General features: G+C 39.2%; 1 non-coding gene across 1 annotated transcript; it reads left to right on the top strand.

Annotated features, from left to right (window-relative positions):
- The first annotated feature begins 8,234 nt into the window (after positions 1-8,234).
- Positions 8,235-8,308, top strand: TRNAN-GUU (transfer RNA asparagine (anticodon GUU)). Its single transcript has one exon. It is a non-coding gene; the product is annotated as a tRNA-Asn (tRNA).
- Positions 8,309-17,232: the final 8,924 nt, after the last annotated feature.

Here is a 17,232-nt window from a genome sequence, read left to right as displayed (position 1 = left end):
CAAAAATTATGTTTGAATGTTGATTGGTTGCTCAGTTTGTAACAGTTGCACTGAGCCCAATTAAATCTTGCCAAAATCGCATCACTAGTGATATATGTGGGCCATGATTTAGTAGATTTGGTGGTTACATGTTTGTAAGGCCCACCATGATTTATGTGTTATATCCATGCTATCCATTAATTTTCCTAACTCATTTTAGGGCATGTGCCCAAAGATAAAGCTCATCAAAATTTCTAGTGAATAACACCATAGGTAATAATATTGATTGAACACCTCTACTAAAAACTTCCCAATAGCTACAAAAGTTTTCCACATATATCACTAGTGATGCGAGTTAAATGGGAAATAAACATTATTGTAAGCCCAGGGGAGTTAATTTTTAATTGTACGTGGGCATTCAATGGCCACTGTTTACCATAGCATGCACCACTTGAGATTTGGATATGGTACATTTTTGGGCTCCTATCCTAAAATGAGCTAGTAAAATGAGTGAACGATGTGGATATAAAATACACACCATGGTGGGCCTGCAATCATAAGTCCTCCGAACCTGATATCTTTGTTATTTGAAGCTCACAGATAGCCTGTGATGGCAATCCAAATTCCTGCAATCAGAACTTAGGTGGGGTGCACCAAGATACACTCAAGCCCAAAAATGATGAATATTCAAATTTCAAGTCGGTCACACAACATCAAAAAATAAGGAGGGAAATGCCAACTGTTGAAACCTTCGTGGGGTGACAGAAGTTTCGAATGAGGATAATATTTTCCTGTTTTCAGTTCATCCAGAAGGAAATGACTGCATGAACAGTTGTATAACATATAAACATTACTATAGACCCACGAAGGTTTCAACTGTGGGCATCTCCCTCTTCAAGTTCCTGCGGACACAGACTTGGCTTGGCTAGTTCTAACTGGTGTCAAAGCTCAGTGGGCCCTATCATGTTGTTTGTATATTATCCACTCCATTCATTTATTTTTCAGCTCATTTTATGGCATGGGTCTAAAAATAAGATAAATCCAAATCTCGGGTGGACAACAACACATGAAAACTGTGTTGATAGAACATGCAACGTTGAAAACTTCCTAAGGTCCGCTTTAATGTTTATTTGCCTTCCAACCTGTATATAAGTCACACGGATATAGATGAAGTGAAAACACAAATATCAGCTTCATTCAAAACTTGTCAGGCAGCCAAGAAGTTTTCAACACTAGGCAGTCAATCCTCACTGTTTTTTGTGATGTAGTTCACTTAATATTTATTTCTTCATCGTTTTTTGGATCATGACTTAAAATTATCTAAAAAAAATGAATGGACAACATAGATAAAACACATACATCATGGTGGGGCCCACAGAGCTTTGACAGCTGCTAACTGGATGGTGTTGGGTCACTAGCCAAAGCGCCTTCCGATGGGGTTGCTGGCATTTCCCCTCCCTTTTTGGATAAGATGGCTTGACATACATGTGTGGATTGCCCTGCAACAAATTCCAAATTCCTGCACTCTAAAGATATGTGGGCCCACCATAATGTTAAGAGAAATTCATCAAATCCACCCGTTTTGGTGGCTCATGGTAAGACATGAGCCCAAAAAGAGACAAATACAAAACTTAAGTGGCCACCACGACAAGAAAATGCGGAGAGGCAAGGATGCGGATTGGCTAGTGACTCTGCTTGCCACTGGCCAGTGCTCTGCGGGCCCTACTATAATGTATGTGTTTCATCCACGCTGTCCATCTATATTTTCAGATCATTTTACATTGTGAGCCAAATAACGAATAAGATCCAAATCTCAATTGGGCCACATCGCGTGAAACAGTGTCAATTGAATGCCCACCATTAAAAACTTATCGGGGCCATAAAAATTTTGAATTAAGCTAATATTAATTTGTTTTTCCCTTTGTCCAAGTCTGTATGACCTAATCAACAGGTTTGATGTTAAATAAACATTACTGTGTGCCTTAAGAGTGTTTTAATGGTGGACATTAAATCAATACTGTTTTCCTGTGGTGTGGTCCACATGAGATTTAGATCTTTCTCATTTTTTAAATCAACCCCTAAAATGATCTGTAAAAATGGATGGCCGGGACACATACATAATGGGGGAGCCCACAGAGTACTTACTAGTAGCCAGCCACGGCAACCTCACTAGCCAAACCCCTCCTAGAGGGAAATTCTCGTGTTTTCAGTTCATCCCGGTGGGAATGAACTCATGGAAGGTTTTGAATAGCATTCAAGCAGTAAGCTGGACAAGGAAGGTTTCTAACTGTCGGCATTGCCTATTTTTGGCTCATGTCCTAACATGAGATGACAAAACGGATGAACCGTAATTTTCTCACAAACATCAAGGTGGGCCTCACCCAGCTTTCGACCACACGCAGAAAACCTGCGTACCTTGCACATGTACAAAGCTGTATTCATGCGTACGAGATGATCGACTTGTAATCTAACAGAAGTTAGTGTGTTTCATGTTGCCAGATACTTCTCCCCTGCCGTGGATAAAGCCATTTCTAGAACACTAACCACCGCTTGAAAGGACCGTCTCCTGCTTGTGTCTTCATGTATTAAGTCAAAAGTTTGTACTTTCAGTACAGTGGTCCAAACCGTCGGTGCGGTAGGCTTACTTAGGATGGCTCACTTTTAAATCGGCCTGTTATTAATAACTTGTTCTTTTTATATACACATATATAGCTTAATTAGATTTCAGCACCTGCATTTTCTTATGCTATCTTTATTTTAGTACCTTTGATATCGAAGGGTCAGGAAAGTGGTAAAATAAAATAGTGTAAAAATACGAAGGGGCTGGAATCTACAGTCTTACCAAACCTAAAGAGGGTGGAATCTTACTGAATCGATGGTTTGGGTCAATGAAACAAGGACCCTGTTTACAAACATTGGTTCGTTAGCTCTCATGATCAGCGATTGTCTTACTTCCTGTCGTGACCAGACAAGTTAGGGGCGTTTCAAATCAATGGTCAGATTACTCTTTTGATATGGCTCGTCTTGTAGAGGTTTGCTTAAAGCCCTATCCGTTTCAGTCCATCCTACCTGATTCATATGGAAAAGTCTCACTCACCAGATGTCTCATCATCCACAAAAAGAAACTTAAGATGAACGGTTCAGAAATGCAGTTTCCACTTGTGATGCCTCGTCTCAATAAGATTCTTGCTAGTTGGCCGTAAACAGCAGAAGCTTATAGGTGAACGGTGTGGATCATCACGTGGTGGCCAGATTCGGCCAGCCAATAGGGGGGAGAGGCTAGCTAACAAGCGGGCCACTTCTTTATGTGCTTCTCCATTCCGAAGACTCTAAAAGCTCATATGATAGGGAGTGGCAAATCAATCCATTTATCTCATAACTCAAATACCGCATTTAATAGGCCAGGACCTCGGCTGAATCCTCTCGTGGGCCCCACTTCACATGAGTTCTAATTCACCCGGGCCACTCACCTTAAGTGTCTCCAAATCCCACGGGCTACTACCCTACTCAAGCCCATTGTGAAAATACCCTGCGTTAAGATGCCCCTGAAATCACCATTGCGGATGGCAAACATAACAACAGTTAATACACAGCAGCTCTCTGATTCAACGCCCATTGAAAATATCTTAGGTATTTTCCTTGTAAAAGGGACCACAAATTAGTGATTGCCCCCTTTCATTTTCTCCAAAGCTTTTTTTTTTTGTTTGTTTGTTTAAAGGCACGTGTGGAACTGTAGATCTTTAATATAAATAAGCCATGGTACAGGGTCCTCGCTCTTACCCGGGTGGTAGACTCCAGGAGTTTCCACACCGGGTCAAGGGTTCGGGTACCCACTGGTGGTGAAATCCCACAGCGTGTGTGTGTGTGGGGTGTGTGTGCGTGTGTAAAAAAAATAAAAATAAAAGCCATGGTACAAAATCACACCAATCAGATGACCCCATCCCATCTAAGATGGGCCCATCTTACAAGGGATGGGATTGGATTCCAGGAGCTTTTATGTGATAGCTCTTGTAACAAAATTGCCCATCTTCGAATGGATGAGATCATCCCATTAGTATGATTTTGAACCATCGCTTGCTCTCAGTTGTCCGATTGAATGTATTATCTAGAATAGTGAGTGGTGACGCCACGTGACTTCAAAAAAGCTTCGGAGGAAATAGAGATGGGGAATCGTACCATTATTAGTGGTGGAGGCACCTGTAGATGATTAGTTGTCGTTTGTTACTAGTTTGTTTCTTATGATCCATGAAAGGGATGGTTAGAATCGTCAACGCAATGAGCTTTTTTTGAATTACAAGCAATCTATGATTGGACGTATACAATAAATGTTTTTTGAACAATCATGCTTATGCATTCGATCTTAACTCACCATTTTTATCGTCTGTTGATTAGATGCTTTGGATTATTTAATTGGCCTAATTTTATCACCATCACTTGCAATTGTGTGAGTAGATGAACCATCTAGATCAGTGATTTGTCATGTGCCACGTGTGAGTTTAAGAGCTTGAGAATAGCACTCTTCTTTTGAATTTATAGGCATATCTGTTTTTGATGATTTCATAAAATGGCATTTGCCCGAAAATTTTACATCATGTTTACACACCGCTTATGATTATGCTTTAGAGAATTTGGAAAGAAATAAAAATAGGGATTTTTATGAAACCACATACGTACTTTGGCCTAATGGGATAAAGTATACCTAAGAAAGATTTGAGATATAAGCACCCACATCTAGTCTATTTTTAAAAAATAACAAAAATGCTCTTAAGAAGTAATAATAAATTAGGATTTTGACCATTCAAAAATGCGGTCAGTAGTATGTACCGTTCCAAGATGGTGGTGGACAATGATCTAGACCATTCAATGCTAGGTAGACAACGGTTGGATCATTCAAAAATAGGTGGGTAGCTACGTGAATTGTTCAAAAGTACTTGTTGTTGGGGGACACACACATAAACAATCCTAAGTTAGAATCAAATAATAAGAGATTAAATAAACCAAGTATACAAAGAATGCATGATTTTTATGTGAAAAAACTCTCATGGGAAAAGAATGATACGAAGCGACAATAAATCCACTATAATAAACAATATAACAAGAGATTGAAGAATTTACCAATTTGATAATTAATCCCAAAAGGCATACAAAACCTTACCTTTACTCTCCCTTTGCTCACAAAAGTCATAAGCACATTCTCAATGTTCTAATCCTCAATTACAAACCCTTAAATAGAATTAAAATCAAATTAGGAAACAACACCGTAATTTGGCAAAATTGCGCAAGTCGATCGATAGGAGCTTTGAACATATCAAGTGTCATCAATGACTCATCGATGGGATCGAAGCCATCTTCAATCGAATCAATTTGGACTCAAAACTGTCTAGTGAACAAAAGTTAAAAAATGAGAGTATATCAATGGGATCGAGTAGACTATCGATGTGATCGACAACTGCTCGATGGGATCGAGTGGCCCGTCGATGTCATCGACAAACCCAGTTGCAAATAAATTAAAGACATCTAACAATAATCTCTACTATGTCTTCAATTATCATGAACTATAGCTCCAAGCTCCATCTCTAATTGCCTCCATCATAACTCCACATTATCATTACTTCTCATGGACACTCCTTCGTCAAGCCTTCACCAAACCCAAAGAAATCACACTGAACTTGAACTTCTTTGTATGAACCACCTTTGTAAGCATGTCCACCAGATTCACGCTTGTGTGGATCTTCTCAAGAGTCACTTTGCCTTCTTCAAGCACATGTCGGATAAAATAATGACGAAGATCAATATGTTTAGTACAAGAATAATAAACTAAGTTTCTCTCTAAATTGATCGAGCTTTCGTTATCATAATTTATAGCAATGATTTCGTGCCGAAGCCTAATTAAGCTAATTTATCATCCCTCGCAATCAAACACATTTTTAAATACTTCTATCGGCGTCATATACTCTGCTTCAGTTGTAGAAAGAGGCACCACATATTAAAGCTTCAACATCTAATTGATCACTCCACGCGCTAGTATAAACGAGTACCCGAAAGTCGATTTTCTATTATCCACATTATCTGTGTAATTTGCATCCATATAGCCTACCATCTTGTCATCAAACTTATCAAATGTCGAGGCATAGTTTACTCTACATCAAATATACCGAAGCAACCATTTCTTGGCATCCTCGTGTTGCTTACCAAGGTTAGCCATGTATTTGCTCACAATACCCACTGCTTGTGAAATATCAGGTCTCGTAGAAAAATTGGCATACATCAAACTGCCAACAGTACTTGAATATAACATAAGACACATCACTTGATTTTCTTCATCTTTAGTTAGACATTATTTATAAAAAAGGTTAAAGTGAGCATCGTTGGGTGTGTTAACCAGTTTCACCTTGTCCGCACCGAATTAAACCAATACCTTCTTAAGGTATTCTATTTGTAACAACCGTTGACCCATCCTCTCTCTATCTCTAGGAATATCTACACCGAGAATCTTCTTTGCTGCCCTCAAATCTTTTATTTCAAATATTCCTAACAATTGAGTCTTCAATGTATCAATCTCAGACATGCTATGATTGGAGATAAGCATGTCATCTATGTACACTACTAGTACAATGAATTATTCATCACTCAATGTCGTATAATAGACATAATGATCGTACTCACTTTCAGTAAATCACTGAATCATTATGAAAGTTTCGAACCTTTTGTATTACTGCCTAAGCGATTGTTTCATGACATACATGACCTCATTAACGTGCAAACTTTATTCTCTACCTATTTCATTTCAAATCATTTTTATTGCTTCATGTAAATTTGCTCCTTCAATTCCACATATAGGAAAGTAGTCTTCAATTCCAATTTCAGATTGTATTGGGCAACCAGCGCCAATACAAATATAATAAACATATGCTTGACCACAGGCATGAAAATCTCGTTGAAGTCAATACCATACTTCTGTGTATATCCTTTCGCGACCAATCTTGTCCTGTATCTATCTTGCTTCTTCTTATAAATCTACTTACAGTCGATCATTTTATACTCCATTAAAAGCTTCATCAGCTCTTATGTCTCATTCTTATATAAGGAAAATATCTCATCACGCATGACTATTATCCACTTTTCAGCATTAGAATCATCTAACGCTTCCTCAAAGGTAAACGGATCTCCCTCATCGAAGGTAAATACAATATTCGAGTTATATTTGTATCTGACTGACAATCTAAAGTCTCTCAGATCATTTCTTTTGAGAAGTGGTTGCTCGACCTACTCCTGTACCTCTATCTTCGGCTCAAACTCATCCTGTATTTCAACTTTTTCAATTTCAACATTTATCATTGTTGATTTTTCTGATTCCCTATGTTCGTTCTTACGAAGTAAAGAATTTTCATCAACCCTGATGTCTTGGTTGATTATAATCTTTCGTGTGACCCAGTGTACAACCTGTACCCTTCCACACCAAACTAAACTAATACCTTCTCAATGCCCTAATCTTTTATTACAAATTCTTAAATAGAGTTAAGATTGAATTAAACAACAAAAATTATAATTTCGTACAACTAGGCAAGTTAGTTGATGGGAGCTTCGATCAGATCGAGTGTCATCGATAAGATCAAAACCATCTTTGATTAGAATGATTGGGACCCAAAATTGTCTAGAGAGTAAAAGCTAAAAAGCGAGAATTTATCGATGGGATCGACAGATGCTCGATGGGACTGAGTGGTTTGTTGATGCCATCAACCAAGTTACAGACAAATTGAAGTCATCTAACAACACTTACAAAAGTACATAGCAACCTCGACCGTTCCATAATAGTGGACAACGATCTGAACCAATCAAGATAAGATGAACAATGATTTGAATTATTCTAAGATGGTGGATGGCAATCTATACCGATCATTCTATCTATATTTGCAATGAGATGACCACTTCTATGGAGAATTTTTGTTTTCTGAAATAGGCTCACAACAGTTACTTGCATATGATGAAAAGTGATATAAAAAAAAAAAAATCCCTTGAAATGTCAGTATTGACATCATAACGAAACTTTTTTAAGTGGTTGTATCTAATTAGAAAAAAAAAAGGGTGACATTTTATAAAAAAAAAAAATCCTTAAAATACATCTAACCTATGATATTTAATAGAAATTTTCATTAAATATAATAAGATAATTTCCGAGGGGTAACCAAACTGAACAGTAGTCATTATTCTTTCTCAAAATGATCTAATTATTGTTTTTAGCTACTAGCCAACAAGCTGGAATAGCTCAGTTGGCTAGAGCGTGTGGCTGTTAACCACAAGGTCGGAGGTTCAAGCCCTCCTTCTAGCGATAAATAGTTTTAATTTTTTTAGAAGAGGGCCATCGGGTTTGTTTGATCTTATACATCTTTTCCTTACAAAATAAATCTATTCCACTCGTCATGTGGGCCCAATATTGGAAATAGGTGAATGGGTTAAGAAACTTCAGTCAAGTATTCCAGAGTTTTACACGTTTTTTTGCTACCTGTGGCCCACCTGAGGTGTAGATCAACCTGATTCTTGGGCTACATCAATATAGTAGTACCGTTCGGATGGATGGATTTGATCTCGGACCTATTTTGCAATGCTGGCACATGTCGCCTGTATGCACCGGCAAAGTTCCTGCCACTAAGTATAGTTCACAGCATTGACAAAAGTCTTGAGCAATCCAAACCGTTCGACCGACAGACCACCTGATGGATGGTCCAGTGCACAAGAAGGGGCACCTGGTAGAGCGTTTCTTACCATTCCATCTATGAGCCTTTTCTTCTTCCGAATTGTTGCTCTACACCATCTTTTTATCTTTTGCCATCTACAAGTGGGTAATGTATCGGATACTTAGAATTTTGATCCGTGTCATCCGAAAATGGTCCACTGATTGGATGGACCTGATGCATCATCATACACACAAACACCTAAACCTCGTACGTTAGAGCTGTACATCGAGTCCAGTCGGACCGAGTTAGGGCTGACCTGACTCGAACACGGCCCGACTCAGTACCGAGTCCAGGATGCCTAACCTGATCTCAGTCCATGTCTAGCCAGGACAAATCCGGATGGAGTCCAACCGGTCACAGGTAGTAAGTCATGTCGAGTCGGCACCGAGTAAGATTAAGTGCAACTGGCTTCCGTGAGTTGAAATCAGAACTCATAACCTAGGTACACCTGTTGGAATTGCAGCTTCTCCATCAGTTACACTACATCTTAGATCTGAAAACTTCAAATTTGGAATTCTTTCATATGTATGTATGAGTTGAGTTTTGAATCAACTTGAGTCATCACCGAATTGAATTTCAGGTCGAGTCGAGATGATTTACTAGGTGACCCATATTCAACTTAGTTTGAGTTGGAATTGAACAAAGTCTACTTAATTCAAATCGACCCTCCCACTCAATTTGGATTGAGTTGGGCCTGAATGAGTCGAACGATTCAAGTCCGCCGTGTGAGTCAACGTCTACTCTACTTATGGAGAGATTTGCGGCTGAAAATGTGTTTAGATCCCATGATTAAAAAAAGAAAAACTAATATGTGGATCGCCAACGACAAGGTTAGCAGCAATGGCATCCTCTGGTACTCACCAAAGAGTCCCATACAAACATCTATCAAAAACAACCGCAACGTTTTTGGATTCTCAAACTCCCTGTTTTGTAGTTTGAGCATTGTTTTTACGTGATTTCCAATCCTCATTTGGACAGCTCAAGGATCATCAATCCCTAGATGACAGATGCCCATGTTTTATGTGATTTCCAATTCTCACAGGGTCACGTCTCCACCCTTCATGGATTTTTAGATCTGGGCCATCCATCAGGTGGGGCCCACAATAAACATTCCTTGGATTGGAAATCAAAATAGTTTGCTCATCCTGTGGGCCGGAGTGGGCCCGCTTGATAAGTAGACTGCCTGAATTTAAGAACTTCGTACGTTCTTGGATAGCCCCAGCTGATGAATGGGCCAACATCTTGCACACATGTGCAAGGTTCGAACGTGCCCACACGGGTGTACAAGGTTGCTAATGTACACGCCACCACGTATGCTAGCGTGCCTGACAGGTGCAATATCAAGGCCATCCATAAGGTGATTCTCATCGTCTAGATGTTATATCCAAAAAAAAAAAATCTGGCCAATTCAGAAAATGGGTACAATTTTAGAAACAATTGCACGGTTAAGAAAGCTTCAGCGCGGTATTTTGTAGCAGTAAATTTTTTTTCTAGACTGTGGCCCATCTGATTATTGGGCTGATCTGATTTTTGGAAGAGAGAATCTAAATAGTGCTACGCCTTTGATGAATGGTTAGATCTGCTACCATTTCATCAGGCTAGTACGTGTGGTGTGTGGATTAGTATTCTTGTACACGCGTGTGGGCATATCATATCAGAGCTACATTTTTAATGATAAGCTTTAGCACTTCCACGAAACATAGTATGGCTCTTGTGGTGCACGTGCATGCACGGTGTATATAATTCATGCGTGTGCGCTTCGATACACTGCTCACATGCGCTTTCACGTGACCGCCTTACTAAGCCCATAAACGGGTATAAGCCCGTCCATATACACGCAGAGAATATGTGCCACGATGGCACATGGGCATGATATCTAAGCCATCCACCACATGGACCCCAGTATTTACATCAGTTCTCCAAAATCAGGCAATTTTTCTCATTACGTATTCCATAGTGTCGGATGTTTCTGAGAAGCTTTACCAACGTTATCCATCGGTCCATTTATTTTATAAATTGTGGCCCACATTTTGATCTAATGAAATTCAACTCTTTGTAGTTATAAAGAATAAATTCGTCCCACCTGATGGACGGTTTGGATGTCAAGCTTGTGTATCACGCTTGCCCAGAAGGTGGTGTGCAGACGAGATGCCGTGTAAACGTTTGTGCTCTCAGCAAAGCTCAATTTCCACAGTTTTGATATTTAAAAAAATGATGTGATCTTGTGGGTGCGTTTGGTTTCACCAAATATCATGATATCTCATCATTAATCAGTCTAACTTGTACAAATTTTCATGATATTTCATGGAATGTGTAACCAAACGTTCCCGTGTAAAATAAAAATTACACAAATTTTCTATGTAAAAACCGGTGTAATTGCAAGTCAAAACAATGTTGGAACTTGCAGTACTATGTTGTTAGACTAAATACAAGAAGTAAAAAAATCTTTGATACTCTTGCAAGTGCGAGGGTTCACATGCATGCACTAAAATTGCACATGGGGCGGACAGGTAATTAAATTAAACCGTCCAGATCATGAGTCCCAATATTGATAGCTCCAAAATTTAAAATCACATTGACCCAATTTTCTAACTTGCAGATTGGTCAGCTTTTAATGAACAGTTTACATGAAAAATAATCAATGGTCCAAATTCAACAGAAAGATGGCCACTAATCAGGGGTCAGAATTCTTTAATCAATATGACTTTCGGATATTTATTATCTATAGTGGATCGTGTAGTTTGGACGATTAATTTAAGGTGCATTCAATCCAGTGATGACTTAAATAACTCCCGGTGAAATGAAACCCATGGCAGACTTATTGGAGATACCTCATTTCAACACTTGAGGTCTTGGCAAAGATCACAAGCGGGGGTGGCTAACATGGATGGCTAACATGGAGTGTGTGTACTGACATGCGCGTGTGCTAACAAGCTAACCCAAAAAAAAAAAAAAAAAACTCCCCGTGAAATGAAACCCATGCGGTTCTAATGCATGGACCAGCCTAGTAAATGGGCCAGTGCAGCTTTACCCGAAGCGGGTACTGAGTAAACTCTATGGGGCCTACCGTAATTTATGTATTTTACCCCCTCTGCTCATCTATTTTACCAGATGATTTTAGAGCTTGGCACAAAACATAAATCATATCTGATTATCAAGCGGACCACACCAAGGATAAAAGTGTGAAATAAACTTATATCATTGAAAAATTCTTAAGTTCCACGTAAGTTTTAGATGAAGCTGATATTGGTGTTTTCCCTTCATTTATGTTTGTATGATCTTTTGAACAGGTTGGATGACAAATAAACATTAGGAAGGTTTCAACGGTGGAAATCATTATTCCAACTTTGTGGTCCACTTGAGATTTTTGGCTAGATAGATGAAATGAGCTGTAAAAACCGATTAACAGCGTGGATAAATTACATACATTCAAGGTGTGCCCGAGAGAGTTTAATCGGTACGATAAAAGCAAACCGCGTTACTCAGTACGCATTTCGATTTCAGCTTTACCATGGGCGCGGCTTCGGTGGATCCCTGACTGTGGGTCCATCATGATGTATGACTTTACATCTACGTCACCCATCCGTTCTCACGACCACACCACAAGAAGTATTAGTGTTTGACCTGATATCTGTGTGTTTTGAGCTTATTAATAGAGTAATTTCTAACTGTACGACCTATAAATGGCCTACCAACCTTTTTAAGCCCACTTACTTTTTACCTCCCAGGAATAAGCCCCAGCTGTACGGCCCCATTTCTCAGGTCGAAAATGCGCCTGCTTTTCCTTCCGGACGCGGATCGCCAGGTGCTCGAAGACGAGCGCTGATGCTCCTCGAACTCCAAGTTGTACGAACGGTTCAAAAGATATCAAAGTCACATGGGCTCCACAGTTAGATATCAAAGTCGCATGGGCCCCACAGTTATGTATTTATTATATCCACAACGTTCATCCATATTTCGAGATCATTTCGGAGCATTATCAAAAAAGAAAATTCATATCCAAAGGTCAACTGGACCACACTACAGAGCCGCGGGGAAATTGATTTCACCGTTAAAAATTTTGTATGGCTCACCATAACATTTATTTTCCATCCAATCTATACATAAGGTCACAAAGACCTGAATGAAGAGGAAAAACAAATTTCATAATGATCCAAAACTTCTGTGACCCCTAAAAGGGTTTCAATGGTAAACGTCAATCATCCACTGCTTTTTAGAGTGTGGTCCACTTGATAGCTAGATCTATCTTATTTTTCGTCTTAAGCCTTAATACAAGTTCACTAAATAGATGGACGGTTTGGATATAACACATACCTTATAATGAGACCCACAAAAAGCAGTGGGGATTACAACAAAGAAAAACAAAACAGTCAGGAATATAACCGTAGAGATAACCATAGTGCTGTGGCACTCTTTTTTTTTGACATGGAGAACTTTATTCTACCTACATTTTTCTCTATTACATATTTATATAAATATGCATATATAAGCTTATAAAACATTTTTTCTCTCTTTTATCATTTCTTTCTTTATTCATTTGACATGAATATCTTTTAAATCAAAATTAGTTAATTGATATACTATATATGATTTTGGGGTAGGAGAAGCTACTTTAGCGAACCAATCTAGTTATTTTCCAAGATTCCATCAGGTTGATGCTCGAAAAATCCATTTTAATCACTTCGCGATCAATTTCAATCAATTCGCGGGCAATTTCTTTCATTTTATTCACTTCGCAATCAATTTTATTCACTTCGTGGTCAATTTCAATCAGTTCACAGTGAATTTCATTAACTTCATGGTCAATTTCATTCACTTCGCAGTCAATTTCAATCACTTCACGGTCAATTCCCTTCATTTCACGGTCAATTTTATGCATTTCATAGTCAATTCCGGCGATTCCCCTTCATTTCACAATCAATTCAATTCATTTCACGGTCAATTCCCTTCACTTCACGGTCATTTCCATGCATTTCACGATCAATTCGCGTCACTTCACAGTCAATTCCTGCGATTCCCCTTCACTTTATGGTCAATTCATTTCATTTCACGGTCAATTCCCTTCACTTCACGGTCATTTCCATGCATTTCCCGATCAATTCGCTTTACTTCATGGTTAATTCCATGCATTTCACGGTCAATTCTGGCGATTCTCCTTCACTTCACAGTCAATTTCATGCATTTCACAGTCAATTCCCTTCACTTCAAGGTCATTTCCATTCATTTCACTGTCAATTCCAGCGATTCCCCTTCACGGTTAATTCCATACATTTCACGGTCAATTCCCTTCACTTTACGGTCATTTCCGTGCATTTCACGGTCAATTTGCTTCACTTCACGGTCAATTCCATGCATTTCACAGTCAATTCCTGCGATTCCCCTTCACTTCACAGTCAATTCAATTCATTTCAAGGTCAATTCCCTTCACTTCACGGTCAATTCCAAGCATTTCACGGTCAATTCCGACAATTCCCCTTCACTTCACGGTCAATTCAATTCATTTCACGATCAATTTCCTTCATGGTCACTTCCGTGCAATTCACGGTCAATTCAATTCATTTCACGGTCAATTCCCTTCACTTCACGGTGAATTCCATGCATTTCGCGGTCAATTCCCTTCACTTCACGGTCAATTCCATGCATTTCACGGTCAATCCCGGTGATTCCTCTTCACTTCACGGTCATTTCCATGTATTTCATGGTCAATCCCCTTCATTTCATGGTCACCATAACATTTATTTTCCATCCAATCTATTCATAACGTCACAAAGACCTAGATGAAGAGGAAAAAAAAAATTCATTCCAAAACTTCTTTGACCCCTAAAAGGGTTTCAATGGTAGACATTCAATCCTCCACTGCCTTTTACAGTGTGGTCCACTTGATAGCTAGATCTATATTATTTTTCGTCTCAAGCCTTAATACGAGTTCGCCAAATAGATGGACGGTTTGGATATAACACATACCTCATAGTGGGATCCACAAAAAGCGGTGGGAATTACAATAGGAGGAAAAAAAAAAAAAAAGTCAGCGAGTCGGGGTCGACCGGGTTAGTGGCTACGGATTATAACTGTAGCCATAACCGTAGTAATCCCCACCGCTACGGTTATAATCCGTAGCTACTAACCTGGTCGACCCCATCTTGCTGACTATTTTTTTTCCCTTTTGTAATCCCCACCGCTTTTTGTAGGTCCCATTATGAGGTATGTGTTATATCCAAATCGTCCATCTATTTGGCGAACTCGTATTAAGGCTCGAGACGAAAAATAAGATAGATCTAGCTATCAAGTGGACCAAACTATAAAAGGCAGTGCAGGATTGAATGTCTACCATTGAAACCGTTTTAGGGGTTACAGAAGTTTTGGATCATTATGAAATTTATTTTTCCTCTTCATCTAGGTCTTTGTGACCTGATGAATAGATTGGATGGAAAATAAATGTTATAGTGACCGTGAAATGAAGGAGATTGACCATGAAATGCATGGAAATGACCGTGAAGTGAAGGGGAATCGTCGGGATTGACTGTGTAATGCATGGAATTGACCGTGAAGTGATGGGGAATCACCAGAATTGACCATGAAGTGAAGGGAATTGACCGTGAAATGCATGGAATTGACCGTGAAGTGAAGGGGAATCGCCGGACTTGACCGTGAAATGCATGGAATTGACCGTGAAGTGAAGGGAATTGACTGTGAAATGCATGGAATTGACCGTGAAGTGAAGGGGAATCGCCGGAATTGACCATGAAATGCATGGAATTGACCATGAAATGAAGGGAATTGACCGTGAAATGCATGGAATTGACCGTGAAGTGAAGGGAATTGACCGTGAAATGCACGGAATTGACCGTGAAGTGAAGGGAATTGATCGTGAAATGAATTGAATTGACCGTGAAGTGAAGGGGAATCGCCGGAATTGACCGTGAAATGCATGGAATTGACCGTGAAATGCACGGAATTGACCGTGAAGTAAAGGGAATTGACCGTGAAATGAATTGAATTGACCGTAAAGTGAAGGGAAATTGTCGGAATTGACCGTGAAATGCATGGAATTGATCGTGAAATGAAGGGAATTGACCGTGAAATGCACGGAATTGACCGTGAAATGAAGGGGAATCGTCAGGATTGACCGTGAAATGCATGGAATTGATCGCGAAGTAAATGAAATGAATGAAATAGACCGCGAACTGATTGAAATGGATTTTTGACCATCGACCTGATGGAATCTTGGAAAATAACCAGGTTGGTTGGCTACAATAGCTTCTCCTACCCCAAAATCATATAGGGTACATCAAGTAACTAATTTTAGTTTAGAAGATATTATTGTTAAATGAATAAAGAAAGAAAGAAAAAAGGAGAGAAAAATTTTTATATGCTTATACATTCATATTCATATAAATATATATTAGATAAGAATGTAGGTAAAATAATGCATCTATAAAACAGCTAAACCCGGTCGACCGGGTTCCAACCTGGTTATAATCCCTAGCCACAGGGGACCCCAGCTTTCGGAAATCGCTTTTTTGAAGAGCAGGGGCATTTTCCTAATGTGAAAAGGTGTCCGTACATCCGGGGAGTACACTTGGAAGCTAAAAAGCAGTGGGCTTAAACAGGTAAATGGGTCGTACATATGGAAATTTCTCTTATTAATACCTTGGATGGAAAACATACATTCCGTTGGTCCCCAAGAAGCTTTTAACGGTATTCAATCACCATTATTTCCTGTGGTGTAGTCCACCTGAGATTTGGATCTGACTCCTTTTTTGGATCATCCACTAAAATGAGCTTTCAAAACGGATTGACGGTGTGGATTTGAGCCACATACATCAAGGAGGACCCCAGAATCAGGGATACACCCACCCCCTTTAGATACCCCACGTTCACTCTTTTTATACGAGATTTAAAAATGCTGCAGTACTCTCAAAGAACTTATAAATTACAGTACTGCTGCTTGCATTGAGACATTTAGACAGCTCAATCCATTGACATAGACCGTTCGTTGGGTCGAAAACACATTTGATAAATAATAATAATAATAACCATTTGATCAATAACCTTAAACATGGACGGACAAAATCATCCAATTAGTGTTATTTTTGATTGGAAGCCGTTGAAACGTGTTCTCAACTTAGCAGGCGGCTCAGATTGACCGATTGGAATGTCCAATTGAACCTATGCAACAAACTTATAGAGGTACGGTAGAACTGGAGCATTTATCTACAAGAATTCCCTGAACATTTTTATCAATGTCGTTTAGACTAAGGCTTTGGCTTTCCTGCCGTTGAAAAGTAAGAAACATTGTGAGTTTCAAGGAAGTCACGAGAGAAATTAATAAAGAAGAAGAGAGAAAAATGTTAGGAACATAGCCACATGGCTTCTTATTTTGTATTACTAGATGGATTATCAGTATATTAAAAAAAGAAATACGTGTAATCGTATGGTACACGTACCACCACATCCTGTAGTGGTATCGGCCTACTGTGGGGCCCACGTCAACTGTATATTGGATCCATCCCATCCG

The sequence above is a fragment of the Magnolia sinica genome, chromosome 3 (assembly GCF_029962835.1).
Source record: "Magnolia sinica isolate HGM2019 chromosome 3, MsV1, whole genome shotgun sequence".
Classification (NCBI taxonomy): domain Eukaryota; kingdom Viridiplantae; phylum Streptophyta; class Magnoliopsida; order Magnoliales; family Magnoliaceae; genus Magnolia; species Magnolia sinica.
The sequence above is the reverse complement of the archived record's forward strand: the minus strand, read 5'-3'. Positions and strand labels throughout refer to the sequence as shown.